The 12023-nt window shown below is 35.8% G+C and overlaps 1 non-coding gene across 1 annotated transcript; it reads right to left on the bottom strand.

Moving 5' to 3' along the window:
• Window positions 1-11464: 11464 nt before the first annotated feature.
• Window positions 11465-11593, bottom strand: LOC120365494 (small nucleolar RNA SNORA61). The gene has a single exon (XR_005580419.1). It is a non-coding gene; the product is annotated as a small nucleolar RNA SNORA61 (small nucleolar RNA).
• Window positions 11594-12023: the final 430 nt, after the last annotated feature.

Here is a 12023-nt window from a genome sequence, read left to right as displayed (position 1 = left end):
CTATTGACTGCAACAGAGAAGAACAAGTAATAATTCATTAGATTTCTACTTTTTTTTAAACTATAAAAGCGATGCGATTTTTATTATTTTATTTCAGAATATGGTATTCTCATTGATTGTTACTAGTTTTCTTGAGGAAAGATTACATTTGAATTTACATATATTTTCACAAGGAATAAAGGCTTAATTGAAGCTGTAATGTAGGCAAGTAGAGATTCCAACTTGTTGTATTTCCATGTGTATCTAGAATCAGAGTCTGGCTCTGCTGATGCCTGAACAGTGCTTTTGTTCATATTAGAAGAAAACCTCCTTTTTATCAAGACACATACAGCTACCTGACAGACAATGATGGTAATGTTGCAGAATTCCTGCCCCTTAGTTTGGCTAAATCTAGGTTGTTGTGCCACGACCAGAAAAGTTTGGCATGTAGACACATTGAAGGGTGTGGGGGATGGAATTTATTGGGTGAAAGGACAAAAGGAAAAATAATTCTCAGCAAAGTGAGAGAGAGGCCTGCTAGCAGGTTTCCTGCCTCACCTATTGAATCATTGCAGGTCACCACCCTGGAAATAAAGAAGCCAAGCTCATCCCCCACTGCAAACGGCTTGAAATTCCCAAGACTCCACCCATTCCTCCCAGTGCACAGGTGGGCATTGTTCAGAGATAATAGATCAGGATAGGAGGGCTTCATCCAGGACCAGCAATCTGGTTTTTCAGCCTTACGACTGTTTTGGGCTTGAAAGCAGAATTTTGCCACAGACCTTTGGCTGTCTCCTGTCTCTATCTGTAATAAATACACAAGTCCAGGACAACTGTGAATGTGAATTGCACCCCCTTAGAGCTGTGCATAACCAACCACCTGCCCTGGTCCTAAGAAAGACCGTAACATACTCCACTTTATTTCAGTAACTTCTTCTGGCATTACTCAGCCAGCACGGAAAAAAGCTTAAGTAATCAGACATGATTATTTTAATTCTTTGCAACTGAGCCCCAGGTATACTAAAATAACATTTTTAAAAATTGGTCTTTTACTTTACATGGCATCTTAGTTATGTATTACTGAATGTCAGTGAACCTTACTATTTATCAGAATTCAATTTAATCCCCAATTTTTCTTTCTGTTTTGATGATTACATGGAGCATTCCAATTAGAATATGAGATAAAATGACATTTTAACTGCTGAATCATAATTTAGTTATTTAAATCACAAATTTTATTGTACTTCTTGAATAAATCACATCCTTATGATGTAATAGTATAAAGATCTTATTTTAATGTAATAGCCACATTTTCTATGTATAATTTGCTTGATTAGAACTGAAAAGGGTAGGATAAAAAGATAATTAAGGCTACTATTAAGAGTTCTTACAATTGAAGCGTAACTAAAAATCAGGTGGGTTTGTTGGAAAGTGAACATAGGGATATACTGTTTTTAAAAAAACGAGATTTGTGACCTTTTACAGTGAAGCAAAAGGCCACCTTAGTAACCAACACTGAAGCGGCTAGATTGTCTAGGGTATATATCCTGGGGTTCCTTGTCTCATGCCAGAAAGAATTTAGGACAGGGACGCATTTGGGTAAGTTAAAGGAGCTAAAATTTTAATGGAGAGAAGAAAGGAGTGAGGAGAACAGCTCCTTTCCAGAGAGAGGGAGACATCCAAAAAAAAGGGGGAAGGCCCTGGACAGCAGCAGATTTTATATGCAGGATAGAGGAGAGGAGGTGTCTGATGTATGTAGGACCCACAGGTATGACATTTACATAGTTGGGGGAGGTGGAGGAAGGAAAGACTGGCCACCCCACATTAATCTTATTTTGCAAATGAGCTCACCCAATGACTGGTGCCATCTAGTCTGCCCCTTACTGTACACATGGCTGATAAAGAGAAGGGAAGATGGGATTGCCATTTTGAACATGATTGGCACAACTGCCAGCACCTATGTCTGCAGCTTGACTTTATAAGCTGCTCATTGTTAGAAAGGAAAATTATCTGGAGCTGCTTTTCATTAAAAGGAAAACTTTACTGAGGATTTTTGTTCCCTCACTATCTGCCTAAGTAATTTCTTCTTCCTCTTCTGCTGCTGCTCAGCTCTTCTTCTCCTTCTCCTTCTTTTGAGACAGAATCTCTATGTGGCAAGGCTGGAGTGCAGTGGTGTGATCTTGGCTCACTGCAACCTCTGCCTACTGGGTTCAAGTGATTCTCCTGCCTCAGCCTCCTGAGTAGTTGGGACTACCGTTCGTGCCACTGCACCCATATAATTTTTGTATTTTTAGCAGAAATGGGGTTTCACCATATTGGCCAGGATGTTCTTGATCTCTTGACTTCATGATCCACCTGCCTCGGCCGCCTAAAGTGCTAGGATTATAGGCTTGAGCCACTGCACCCCACCAGTAATTTCTTCTTAACTCCTGTAACAATATATGATAAAATAGAACATTTTAAAAACAAGTTTTTGAAAAGATTAAGAATTTATTTTAAAAAAAAAACTCTAGGAAGGAAACTTCAAATATGAATCTCAATCACAAGCAAAGTATAAAATATTATGGGTAATTCAGAAAAGAAAGGAGAAATCTTGTGTATGTGAGTTTAAGTGTGTTTGTATATGTGCACATACATATGTTACATGTATTTTCATGTGATTATATACATAAATGGATGGATGGATAGATAGACAAACAGGTATTATGGTGAAGTTCAGAAGCTCTGTTTAATTTAGGACTGGAAATACAGAGTGAGTTTTTAACACTCTTCATTCTCATTCATTCTCCCCTCTGCCTAATTTCCATTTTAAAAACATATGGAAGATTGAAGTAAGTGTATAGACTATTCTTCCCATTGCCAAATGGCCGTTTTCTCTATATTTGTTGTTTTTCTTCTTTGATGAGTATGATGGACAATGATTATATATGTTATGCATTTGGGGACTGAAGTTGGAGTAACTCATAGAAATTATTAGCCTAGTCATCTACTACCTTTTTTCTTACAAAGCATGGAAACTAGGGATGAGATTAAAATAAAACCAGCCACTATATTCATTAATATTTTTAGTTTCTGGATAAAGTTCAAATGGATAATAATTTTGAAAATCTAATTTAGTCCATGGCACACCACCAAAATGTTTCATAACCAAAATTTAAGCTAATATAAAACTAAGAATTCACAAACAAACTAAAAGATTTCTTGTTTAAAAAAAAAACTCAGTAATTAAAAGGCTGGAGAGTAAGATACTCTAGAATCTAAATTAAGTACCTCAAACTTGAAATAAAAATAAATTTCAGTGGCTTTTTATCTTAAGCAATATATAGGTGTCCAGCCTGGGTGTGCCTAGGTGAGATTATATCCATAGGTTTAGGTTATATATAGTATAGAAATGAGGCCTAAACTCTGACCTTTTTTCTCTCTTGCTCAAATTCCTAAGGGGACTAGGGAGTCATGCTCTGCAAACCATAATATCTTATCAAATGGGTTTTATATATCCCTACATAGCATGTCTTACTTTCCAGCATTACTCTGGCATAACATCACATGACAGATAATGAAAGAAATAAATATATTTTACCACCAAATATGTTTCTTGACCATATTTTGAAATAGCCTTGCAAAGTCATCTTTTTTGGGGGACAGTTGCATCTATAAAGATCTCTATGAACATAGCTAGATGCTTCCTCTTTAAGCCCTCCCAATCCCAAAAAGATGAACTGAGAATCTGGCATCTAGCACCTTTTAAAGGTATAAATAGGAAACATTTGCCATCTATTGCAGTCACCTATGAGACTTCACAAGAATATTGGTCTCCACATCCCTTATCTTAAACCTGACACTCCTTTTTTTATTGATTTTAGGTCTTAAGAAAATAACATTTTCAATCAATTGCCATTCAGAAAATCTTCGGGCCTATCTGTGGCCTAGAAGCACCCCCGCTTCTTTGGGTTGTCTTGCCCTTCTGAACTGAACCAATGTATACCTCACATATATTGATAGATGTCTTACATCTCCCTAAAAAATGTACTAAACCAGGCTGTAACCCCACCACCATGGGCACATGTTTCCAGGACCGCTTGAGACTGTGCTTTGGGCCATGGTCACTCAGGTTTGGCTCAGAATAAAACTCTATATATATTTATGGATTTTTTTTTTGTCAAGAGAAAAGCTGATATATTAAGATCAAGTTGCTCTGGTAAAAAGCATGATACTATTTTAAGAGGATAGATGACAAAATGAGCATAGAAGAAATGAAATTGAGAGCTTTTCATTAGGGCTTCAAGTAAAGGAGCCACGTATGTGATCAAGTTAAAAGGTCAGCTCCAGATAATCGATGGAACTTGAAGTGTCTCAGAAAATTGATGTTTCTTTTCTCTTTCAGCACTACTTAAGACTATGAATACTCAAGCACACTTTTCAGGCATTTCCGTAGGTACATAACATAAACCTTTATAAATTGTAGATTATCACATTCTGCCAGTGGTGAGGTTGTTGAGTTAAAGAACAAAACCAAACACACAACACTTTTGTATAGGTGAAACACTGGACAGTAATGATAAGGTCAAAATAAAGTGGTATCCTCCATCTGCTGTCTACCAATCCCTGTATCTGAGATGTTAAGAAGGAAACACTATACAATAATGAGTTTATTTTTTCTTTATTCCTTAACAGAATTCCTTGGTAAATTCAGCTGAGTATCCTAGATTGAAATTTGAAGGCTCACCAATGTTTACCTTTTTTCAGTCCAAAGCTAAGTAAGAGCAACACCTGACCAGGTAACATTTGTTTGAACATTTATCAATTCTTGATAGGGAGACTATTTTTCGAATCTAATATCTTCTTGTTTCTGAAGACATTTTGTATGAAAATGTGCATGTCTAAATTCACTAGGGAAGGCCTGTTGGCTGTTTATTCCTCACAGAATAGCATTAATCTTGGCAATTTCAGAGACTGGAGGCTGGTTCTCAGACCTACAAATATAGAAATTTGATAGCATATCAAGAACAAACTCTTTTTAAGAATGTATTAACAATAATCAAACTCATAGAGGCTGATCTGTATAATCAAAGTATTATTATTTTTCAATAAAAATAATAATCAGGCAAGTCAACACTTTTGCACCTATTTAATGCACTGGACACATTCATTTTTGGAAAAATCATTTATAATCAGGAGTTTGGAATAAACTTGGGATCATAGCAAAGGATGTTGGGTTGGTAAAATATAATTAGAAACAAAACCTCTGCCCAATCCAGAAAACCTTACTGCAAAGATGAAAAGAGAAAGAAAACAAGTTTATTATTGAAAATGCATTAAACCACAATGTGGTGTGAATCACAGGCAATCTATTAAAGAGCCTATAAAGGCAAAAAGAGATCTCACTCTTATACAGCCAACAGATACAGTCCATTTCATACATGTTCTCAAGATGAAGAATAACTAGGTTTCCAGTGAGAGAACTTAACAGCACCATTTGTCACACCTGGTTTGTCCTCATTTCACTTGGTAATTGGGGTGACTCTGTGTCAGCTTATTGGCTTTATTCAAAAGAAAAATCAATTTCTCACATATTTATGACAGGAGATAGTTTTGCAACTTGGAATGAGGCTTCTACTGATGTTAGCTCCCATTCTCCTACAGAAACTGGGAGGTAGGGACACTATGTTCCTTAAAGATTACATTTCAAAGAGATGGTTCTGAGGTCCTTGAGAAAGACATTTTTGGGTCATTAGGCTGGCAAGAGGCTTATTAAATTTGTCAAAGGTTTCACACATATATTTTAAAAAGAAGAGAAAGAGTTTACAAGCTTTTAAAAGTAAATGCTTGAAGATAAGGGAAAGGGAGAATAGTCTCCTCTCTTATTTTTAACAGGGAAAGTTAAGCCTCTTACTTTTCATTTGTATTTGCCCTTAGAGTTGGGGTATTTCAGTGCTGAATTTGCATCATATTTGAGTTGGCTGGATTTCCTTCTAGATGTTTGGATTTTTACTTTCTACCTTTGCTTTTCAGTCTCTTACAACCACTCCCCACCCACCACCAGGAAATTCACTTTTCCATCCATTAACACATTCTTCCTTTAATATGTTTCATTCAATCAGATTACCATTAGCTAGGGGAGCTATTCAATCTGAGGCAAATTTGCTTACTGATGCTTTATACATTGATTTTCAAAGTTGGTCTCTTAAGGCAAACTCATTTCCTTTTCCTCCAAGTTCTTATATAGTACTACATAAAAAATTCTAATGGCACAGAATTTACCTGGAGTACCCTAGAGCAGGCACTCAGCAACAATTGAGGATTGATTGAGAAACCTCATTAACTGAAAGCCTGGCATAGGTTTCATTCCAGTTCAACTGGTTCCTGTGTAAAGCTGTATATTGGCAATTACAGGAATGGTTTCCATTTCCCTTTGCTGTTAAAGAAACTAGCAGAATTAAGCAATCAATGACATTACCAAAATAATGACTACATCTAAAATGAAAACATTCCAATTGGCTCGTGAATCATTATTTAATCTCTTGAGATTTACCTGACCTTGTATAATACTTTGCTGTGAAAATTTAGAATAGAAAGAAATCTTGTGGCTGAACTAAGACTAGTGACCTATTAAGCTTCTGTTTCCCTGTACAGCTATCCAGCTACTTTATTAACATGTTCTTTGCTGTGGGTTCTGCTACTGCCTTTGGCACTGTGAGACACTCAAATTAACATGCACATAGGAAATCTTTGCCTTGATTGCCTTAGGGCTCGATTCATTCAAAATTACCATTGAAGGCAGCTCTGCTGACCTATGTCCACTGATTTAATAAAAAACAACCGCCATTCCTAAGAGAGTAAGAAACTTTCAGCTGCTAAGACCGTTTGTGCTTCTTGCTTCAGAGTTATGTTCCTTCAAATGAGGGTTTTATTTTTAGTGTTATTTCTTATTTTGCCAAGGATAACATGAAAAACAAAAAGAAATTAATATTGCTGTATCTAAAAAAAAAAAGATCCTACATTAGCAACCAAATGTAATGTTTCTGCAAGACATTCTAGTAATACAGTTTCTGCGAAATCACTCTTAACTGCATGTCTGGGTTTAGAAATAGGAGCCAATTCACTCTTTTTAAAGTCAAAGTTTTGTATTCTCTGCTAGATAATAGCAATTTAGAAAAAAAGCTGTAACTCCTCCTGCATTATTATAGGCATCAATTGGTATACATTTGCCTGAAATTCAAATGTGCCAGAGATATTTCTAAGGGACACTTTTCCAAATACAAGGCAAGATTGTAAGGCACTCTCTCTTTGGAGATTACAGAAAGGAATGGTCTCAAAGTGAAAACAACACACTCAGAACGTACAAGAGACCTGAGAACATATCCATCTCTGCTAATTACCAGATTTATGAGCTTGAGTAAGTTTAATCTCTTTGAGCCTTAATTTTCTCATATGTGTATTTTACTTTGTAGTCACTATACATAATGCCACAATATGCTTTATAATAGAGTGTTAAGGAGAACACACACATAGCAGATGTTCAGTAAAGGATAGCTCTAATTTTTCTATCAAAGCTTCTATAGCATCCTCTTTAGAGAGCACTGAAAAATGAAAATTATAATTTGCTGGACACTCTTTGGACTCTGATGGCATAATTTCTGTACCTGGTATTAGTGCACCATGTTTTCATAATGAGCTCTAATTTGTTCCTAACACATTATCCTTTTCCTGCAAAAGCATCCAAATCATATGTTAGTCTGTTAGATCTGAAAAGCAATCCCATCAAAATATGTATTCATACTTTTATAAAAAACGTTCCTTATGTATTTGTCATCAGATAGTACAGTTTTGTTTTTACTCAAAACCTGATCATCAAGCAATAAGCTTATTCTCATATACATATATATATATATATTTTAAATAAGGCAGGATGTTTTAGAAATAACACTTTGTTAAAGGGAAAAAAACAAAGATTTTATCTAATCAAGAATCTTTACTGAAATCAGGTCTGGCCTAAGATAGAATTTTGGAACTGATGGTGTAACTGAACTCAGGTCTGGCTGCTCACTGTTCAAAAGCCAAAATAGGAGAAGTAAGGTGTGATGAAAGAAAACAACTCTATCAGATGCTAGCAGTTGGGAGATGGCTGGGCACAGGCCTCAAAAGAACCATCTCAAAAGTTTAGGCTGAACAATAGGGTTTAAAAAGGGCAAACTGGTGTGCGAAACATGCAGGAGTGGGGCAGAGGGCAGCATCTGTGTGTCTTGTTCCAACGGCTGTCTTGAGTCATTGTCCACCTGCAGTGTGTGCTGACGACATGTTGACAATGGCTGGTTGTAGATTAACATCCTTGAGGCAATCTCTAGATGGGGAGAATTGCATAGCTGGGTCTCCATGCCTGTTTTATTTTAAGATTAGCTCCTGGAATTTCTAAGCAAGCACATAGAAAGCAAGTGAGTACAAGGGAGTTCCTAGTGGGAAAGGAGGGACACAATGAATTTCAAAGTCTATTTCGAGGCTAATATGAGAGAATAGACAAAAAAGTTTTAAAATGTAATTTAAAGCCAAACAATGAAGTTACAAGGGCCTTTTAGAGCACATCTTATTGTTGTATTCCCTTTCCTCCCTCCCACAATTTTCAAATGACAAAACTGATGCTCAGAGAGATTTAATAAGCTTGTTTTGATATTGCCAAGAGCAAAGCACAGATTTCCTGACATTCTATTATTTTATGGTGGTCATTTTCTTTGTAACAGAGCTTCAAAGAGAAAAGAACTGCCAAATTTCAAAACTTCAATCCTCACTCTGATCTTCTCACAGTTGTATCGATCCTAAAAAGAAATGGTGAGGTAAATATTTGCTAGTTTTGCCTGTTCCAAATGGACTAACCTTCTGGTACCAGAACTAGTGTTTCCCTTGGGCATCCACTCTACCCCTGCTCTTATTCCACATAATGGAATAGACTTACTCCCCTTCTGGCCCAATGGGTAGGTGAGTCTGGCCTGGCCAATCACAATCCCTTGGTCAACAGTGATTTGTTCATAGATGGGCACATGACTCATTATACCAGAAGACTCAGTTTGGGACTTTGAATTGTTGAAAACAAAAATATCTTATATGTTACACTTAATCAGAAAAGACATAGATTTGGAGCTTTTGGGGCATCACCAAGAGCGCCTTTATATATTTTAGGTCAACACAATGGAAAACCGATTTACTATCCAGAGATTGACTCCTGAAGATATTGTTTGAATGTATGAAGTTTTTTCTATCTTTGGACTTTTTTATTACTGAAGTTTATAAATCCAATTTATTTATTTATTTGCTTAAGGAGATTTGAATTGGGTTTATCTCAAGCTGTAATGAAGCAATACAAAAAGGAGAAGATATAAGAGTCGAAGGGATAGAAAGAATTTAGGGGGTTATTGTGAGGAATATTCGAGTTTCATCAGCCATGCTCAAAGTTAGCAGTAGAATTAAATCCTCCAACAGAGCTAGTCATGTTCCCCACTTACCTCAGGCCTGCCTAAGTCACAAACCAAGCACACTGGCTATGGTCAACTTGTTACTCTATGCTGAAGCTTCAGGTTCTTATTTGAGTAAACAAACTAAGATTTATTCTTCCCTTTGGTTCTTAAATTAATTTATCATTCTTCCTAGGTTTTTAAATTAAGTAACTGACATTTAAAATCAAGAATGAGAGGTTTTTTTTCTGTTTCAAAATATGTTTCTGGTTGACAAAGTAATATATAGGTATTCTAACATATTTGAAAAAGAATAATTAACAAAGACAAGACAATAAAAATTAATAACACTATCTCCTAGAAACACTAATTATATTTTTACAGATGCATTTATAATGTTTTCTATATACATGTATTCATGTCTTAATTTGTATTGAACACATTACATGGTTTTGCAAGTTACTTTATTCATGGAGTAATTTGTTGTAACTCTTTCTCCAGGTCAACAAAATGTTTTTCTAAAACCCAATTTTGTCATTTAGGGTTTTTGTTTGCAAAAACCAGCTCTAGTTATCCTAAACAGAAAAATAATTTATGTGTACAACACATGGAAATTTGCAATATTTAAGGAAATATAAAGAGTTTTAAGGAATCATCTTGCTTCATGAATTGAGAAAGAAGAATGCAATACATAATTTATTCAAGATAGAGTGAATAAATTTCAACTTTAGAGCTCTTGCCTTTCAAATTGTATGCCCAGAACATCTATCCAATCCTGGCTTACACGCTTACCATTGGGCCAAGGGAAGGTGGTCACCATCAGGGTTATGTATAATGTTAGCAGGGATATTATCCTAAAGAAAAATTGGGATACTACTATTAAGTGAAAGAAAAATTCCTGACAGTTAAAATAAGAGATGATCACTGTGACAATTTTAATAATTAGATAGTAGTCAGTTGTTTGAGATAATATACATAAACATATTAAACTGGTCTACTATTATTGGACATTTAGGTTGTTTCTAATGTTTCTTTTTTTTTATTATACTTTTTTAGTTCTGGGGTACATGTGCAGAACTTGCAGGATTGTTGCAGAGGTACACACATGCCATGGTGGTTTGTGGCCTCCATCCCTTCATCACCTACATCAAGCATTTCTCCCAATGTTACCGCTCCTCAACCTCCCCACCCCTAACTATCCCTCCCCTGGCCCCCCAACCCCAACAGATCCCAGTGTGTGATGTTCCTCTCACTGTGTCCATGTGTTCTCATTGAGTGAGTTTCTTAATCCTGAGTTCCAATTTGATTACATTGTGGTCTGATAGAATGTTTGTTATGATTTCCGTTCTTTTGCATTTGATGAGGAGTGATTTACTTCCAATTATGTGGTCAGTTTTAGAGTAAGTGTGATATGATGCTGAGAAGAATGTATATTCTGTGGATTTGGGGTGGAGAGATCTGTAGACGTCTATTAGGTCCACTTGGTCCATATCTGAGTTCAAGTCCTTGATATCCTTGTTAAGTTTCTCTCTCTTTCTGTCTCATTGATCTGTCTAATATTGAGAGTGGAGTGTTAAAGTTCCCACTATTATTGTGTGGGAGTCTCAGTCTCTTTTTAGGTAGTTAAAAACTTGCTTTATGTATCAGGGTGCTCCTGTATTGGGTGCATATATATTTAGGCTAGTTCTTCCTGTTGCATTGATCCTTTTACCATTATGTAATGCCCTTCTTTGTCTGTTTTGATCTTTGTTGGTTTAAAGTCCGTTTTATCAGAGACTAGGATTGCAACCTCTGCTTGTTTTTGCTCTCCATTTGCATGGTGAATAAATCCTCTTCCATCCCTTTATTTTGAGTCTATTTGTGTCTTTGCATGTGAGACGGTTCTCCTGAATACAGCACAACAATGGGTCTTCACTTTTTATCCAATTTGCCAGTTAATGTCTCTTTATTATAAGCAATAATGTGATAAAACCTCTTATAGGTTTTTTTTATTTTTCATTTTTTCATTTTTATTTATTTATTTATTTATTTATTTTCTATGAACCTGTCTGAAACTAGCCCGCATGCTATATACCAGATTACAACATTGAGGCCAGCTTCAGTATTAGTTTTCCTCCTTTTATGACCACCAAGACTAACTTTCAGATCTAATGGAAAGGGAACAGGAGGAACGTCTTATAGTTTTAAAAGATTTTCCCCAAAAATGCAGAGGAATGTAATGGGGATAATTGGAGGTAAAAGACATGGCATAATTTGGAGGAAAAAATAATCCCCATACTTTAGAATGGCTTTTATGCCATGACTCTGATAAATCTGACATAATTCCATCCACTCATTATTTCTACAAACAGGTGTTAACAACCTATTATAGGCCAGGTGCTATTATTGGAGCTATGTCAGATACCAAGAGGAAAAACATATTTTCTCCTTTTGAGAATACACAAGATATGTGCAGAGATAGGTAGGTAGGTAGATAGATAGATAGATGATAGATAGATAGATACAGAATCTAGCTTCAAAAAAGAATTTGAAATATCCTCTGGAAAATAAAGAAAATGTACATAATGATGGCTTCTGAAACTACTGGATATTTATCAGTTA

This window comes from Saimiri boliviensis, chromosome 10, assembly GCF_048565385.1.
Source record: "Saimiri boliviensis isolate mSaiBol1 chromosome 10, mSaiBol1.pri, whole genome shotgun sequence".
NCBI classification, from domain to species: Eukaryota; Metazoa; Chordata; class Mammalia; order Primates; family Cebidae; genus Saimiri; species Saimiri boliviensis.
The sequence above is the reverse complement of the archived record's forward strand: the minus strand, read 5'-3'. Positions and strand labels throughout refer to the sequence as shown.